The 5,213-nt window shown below is 38.3% G+C and overlaps 1 non-coding gene across 1 annotated transcript; it reads right to left on the reverse strand.

The window, feature by feature from the left end:
• Positions 1 to 2,817: 2,817 nt before the first annotated feature.
• LOC122044644 lies at positions 2,818 to 2,923 on the reverse strand. The gene has a single exon (XR_006129674.1). It is a non-coding gene; the product is annotated as a small nucleolar RNA R71 (small nucleolar RNA).
• Between the last annotated feature and the right edge of the window lie 2,290 nt (positions 2,924 to 5,213).

The following is a 5,213-nucleotide window of genomic DNA, read 5'->3' on the forward strand; positions in this document are numbered from 1 at the left end:
TTGGTATGATCAACCAAGTCAAGTTAAGTCCTATTATGTTTGATCCTTGTGTCTAAGTGTGCAGAAACTTAGGAGCATGAGAAGTCAAGCGAAAGACACAGCTAACGAGAAGGATGACACGGGAAAGAGTCGACGAACTCGGTGCATCCGAGGGATAAGGTGGTGCAGAAGAGTACGCTAGCAGACGAGAAGGAAGCACACGACATTTCTGAGGGACGAGAAATTGGAGAGGAAGATTGCTCAAGGATGAAGATCATCTAAGGAGCTGATCTACAGTAGGGAAGGCACCTTCCATGAATAGTGTCAAAGGCGTCTTCTAGCCAATTGAAGGAGTCTTCCCTAGCCATTAGTCGAAGATAAAATCTTATCTTCGGCGGATAAAGTTTTCCACTCGAAGGCGCCTTGAACCCTCTTGAAGGTGCCTTCCATCCACGGATAGGATTTTCCAGGAGCTATAAAAAGGCCCCTAAAGCTAGGAATTAATCAACAACTTCTGTAATCATTTTCTAGTTTATTTCTGAGCATTCAAAGAGTATAAGAGGCTTCTTCACCTTTAATGAAGGAGATATTCTAGTGCTTTTATCTGTCTTGGATTAAAACTCACCTAGGTTATAACTAAGTAATTCTTCTATCTCTTTTATTTCATTAGTTGTTCAATTAATTTATTATAATTATGTTATTAATCTAAGTTGAAAGAATGAAAAAGTTGCTATTTTCATTTCAGGCTATTCAACCCCCCCCCCCCCTCTAGTTGGCCTCACCAGGACCTACAACAACTTCCAACTTGATCCAGCGTTAATTTCCATGATATAAGCTCACAAATTTGGAGGAGCAAATTTGGAAAATCCATATTTACACCTTGAGGTATTTCAAGAATATTGCAACATAGTGAATTGTGAAGGAGTTGTTGGGACCAAAATGTAGCTAGAGGGGGGGGGGTGAATAGCTCGTCGCGTGCTTGTGGTCGGTGTTGCTTGTTTCTTCAAAGATGTGCAGCAGAAATATACAAGAAACAACACACACAACGCTAACAAGTAGATTTACTTGGTATCCACCTCCAAAGGAGGTGACTAGTCCAAGGATCCACACACTCACACACACCTCCACTAATAAACACTCTTTTTCAGTAACTACCGAAGGCGGAGAAGCCCTACAAGTTCACACTACAAGAAGAAAGGGAAAGGATACACAAATACAAGCAGAAGCTTACAATGAGTATAGAAACACCCTAACCCTAGCTTTCTTCTTCAGCTGTAGATTCACCTCTTGACTTGGAAAACCTCCAAGAACCTTCAAGAACTGGTGATCTGCACTTTGTGGAGAAGCTGTGGAGTTGCTGTGAAGATCTGAGATGAATGCCGTGAGCTCTACCGAAGAAGATGCATGCCTGCAGCCTTTATCTGCGCCAACGGTCGGATCCCGATCGATTGGATTGCTCCCGATCGATTGGATTGCTCCCAATCGATCGGGGAGGCTTTGGATTGATCAATCGATCGATCCAGAGTGCCTCTGTGCTCTCAGGAATCGCCTGGATCGATCGGCTGATCGATCCAGGGCTTATCGCGTAACATCGACATCTTCCAATCAATCCACTGATCGATTGGGAGCTCTGGATCGATCGGCTGATCGATCCAGAGACGTTCTATGCGTGCGACATTTCTTCCCAATCGATCGGCTGATCGATTGGGAGGAGCTTTGTCGCAGGGACTCACCCAATCGATCGGCTGATCGATTGGGAATCATCCAATCGATCGGCTGATCGATCCAGATGCTGGTTTTTGCCCAAAATCAAGTCCTAAGTCCCTCAAACCAACATCCAGTCAATCCATGACCTGTTGGTACATCATGCCTAGCATCCGGTCACCCTTGACCTGCTAGGACTCCCTCACCAAGTGTCTGGTCAATCCCTTTGACCCACTTGGACTTTTCTCCTTTTGCCAAGTATCCAGTCAATCCCTTTGACCTACTTGGACTTTTCTCCTCATGCCAAGTATCAGGTCAATTCCTTTGACTTACTTGGACTTTCCTCCTCGTGCCAAGTATCAGGTCACTCCCTTTGACCTACTTGGACTTTCTAACACCAGATGTCTGATCAGCCTTGATCCATCTGGATTTATCCCGTGTCTGGCTTCACTCACCAGGACTTCCCTTTTGCCTAGCTTCACTCACTAGGACTTCTCTTCTACCTGGCTTCACTCACCAGGTCTTTCACCTAGCTTCACTCACTAGGATTTTCACCTGGCTTCGCTCACTAGGATTTTCCTCTGCCTGGCTTCACTCACCAGGACTTTCACCTAGCTTCACTCACTAGGATTTCCTCACTGTCTAGCTTCACTCACTAGGTCTTTCTTCACTGCCTAACTTCACTCACTAGGTCTTTCACCTGGCTTCACTCACTAGGATTTTCATTCTGCCTAGCTTTACAGTTAGGACTTCCCAGTCAAGTATCTGGTCAACCTTGACCTACTTGACTCTTCTTCAATCAACCTGATCAGACCCTGATCAGAGGGAAATTGCACCAAGCATTCTCCCCAAATGAACAACTGCACCTGCACTTGTCCATATCATCAAAGTCTTGTATTGTCAAACATCGAAACCCAAACCAAGACTCAAGCTTGGTCAACTAGGTCAACCTTGACCTAAAGGATATTGCACCAACAGGAGTCTCGGTGAATCCTATTCGATTGCTGACATTTCCTTTCAGTATCAAGATAGAGTAAGACTTGGTTGTATTCTCTCCCTCAACAAAGCATTACAAGATGGTAACAACTAGAGCAAATATTTATAAATTATTTTTTCCTCCAAGTAGGAAGACATATATGAGAAATAGAATCAAAAGCTTTACTCAAGTAGATGAAGAATCACTATTTAAAGCATGGGATAAATTTAAGGATTTATTGCGACAGTGTCCTCATCATGGTTTGGAAAAGTGATTGACTATCCATATATTTTATATGGGGTTTTCTTTTCAAATAAGACATTTTTGGATTTAGCTATAGGAGATTCTTTGATGAATACAAGTTTGAATGAAGCATATGACTTAATTGATCAAATGACATTGAACCTCCAAGAGTGGTTAAATAAAAATTGGATAACATCACCCCCAAGAATCCTAGAAGTGCAAGCCATGGATGAAAGTTTGAATGCTAAACAAGAGTTGTTGCAATCGCTTAAGAATTCTAAAGACTTGATAGAGAATGTCATCAAGCATAATGAGAGGTTCAGACAGTTAGAAGCTAAGATAGAGAGATTGGCTTCACAATGCATTGGACCTCCGCTGCAACTCTCAAGAATTTAGGTGAAGGATGGGTATGTAGAAGAGGAAAAAAGACAAGAGAGAACCATAAAACTCAACCACCCACCACTCTAACAAGGGTTTATAAATCACTAATATTGTTTCCTCAGTGATTGGTTCATGTGCCTCAAGCTAACAATGATGATAAACTCAACCCAATGCATCCATCAAGAACCTATGTACCACTAAATCCCCTTTCCAAAAAGGCTAGTGAAAGCCCAGAAATATGAAGAATTTGACAAATTATATGATAATGATGTGATGGCGTGCAAATTTTTAGATGTAGCTACTGAGGTTATAGGTGGTTATACTATTGTGGATTTTTTTTTATGATAATTGTGATGATGATGTGGTTTCTTATAAATTTCTTGATATACTTAAAAATAAAGATTTTTGTGATGCTAAAGCTCATTATGAAATTTCTAATGAAGTTGTTGATTCTCCTATTGATGATATTGATGTCACTACTAAAAAAATACTTTTTGAGACACAACAAAATATGTCTTAAATTGTAAATTTGGTGTCTCAAAAAAATATTGAGACAATTGTACTATCTCAAATGCTATTTAAGACGGTGATAAGACGATTATTCAATTGTCTCAAAAATATTTAAGACAGTTATTTTTTTGTCTCAAATGTTATATCTTATCTTGTGAAAAAAAACTAAAGACACTAAATTGAGATGGTAATGTGCCGTCTCTAATTGAAGTGAAGATAGTAAATTACTGTCCCTAATGTTTTGATTTGTTAATGCACCATTTGTGACAAAAATAAATAATCTTAAAAGAACATTTAATAAATAATCTTAAAAGAACATTTACTATACAAATTAATCTAGATCAGATTAATTGAATTGTCATTTCAAAACAAAAGGAAAAACTCTCTTTTTAAATTAAAAGTGATATACATAATATAAAATTCAAATATTTTTTGACTTACAAGCTAGTCAGTACATAAGTTCCATGCCAACATTCATCCAATAATAGAAATATCTACATATTCACCATTAACTTGATAAGAAAAAAAACTACTATTCCCATGAAAGTTACACAAGAGAAAGCCTAAAGAACAATTCCTCGTAATCTGGAGATAACTTCTATAATCCTTCTTCATCAGAATCCTGAACATAAAAAAAAAACTCTTATTAGAGATCATAAAGATGATTTATAATATACACTGTTCAAAAAAATCAATAAACAAAACTTTTCAATCAGAAATCTCTTCATCTAATACGTAATCCTCTTTCGTGCAACAATGTATATAAATAAAACAAATAACCCAAGCAATCTAATTGAGCATTTATAGTTTCAACATCTTTTAGAGGCTACAACAAGTTTGCATAAAGTAGCCTAGTCCTGGAATGCACAAAAATTTAAGATGGGAGGAAGAAAAGGAAATATGAAGCATGACAAAAGTATGCACGATTGCTCATATTGTTGGTTGCTACACCTGGATTCCGTTCTATTCCCCCTGTACAAAAATTTGTACAAGCACAGAACTTAACCTAGCTACCGATGTGCTCTACTGAAGTTAAACTTGGATTACAAATTATGCTTAACATTATTAACCCAAGTTACTCTTCAGAAGTTAAACTTGGATTGGAAATGATACTTAACATTTTTACTCCAAGTTTAACCGATGTGATCTTCCTAAGTTAAACCATATTACAGAAGATGATTAAACATATATTTCAAAGATTGTCTTCCAGGTTAAACATGGTGAGGCACTAGGCCTTCTTGGGTATGGGATCATCCAAGACAAAGCCTTTCAAAGAAATTCGATGTTTAACTTCTTACAGTAACCCAAGGTTTAACTATAGAGACCACAATAGTAACACAAGATTGAAACGTAAAATCAAAATACAAAATTGATAGCACATAATCGATACATAAAATTGCTAGCCTCTTGTGTTGGTGTT

Source organism: Zingiber officinale, chromosome 2A (genome assembly GCF_018446385.1).
Source record: "Zingiber officinale cultivar Zhangliang chromosome 2A, Zo_v1.1, whole genome shotgun sequence".
Taxonomy (NCBI): Eukaryota; Viridiplantae; Streptophyta; class Magnoliopsida; order Zingiberales; family Zingiberaceae; genus Zingiber; species Zingiber officinale.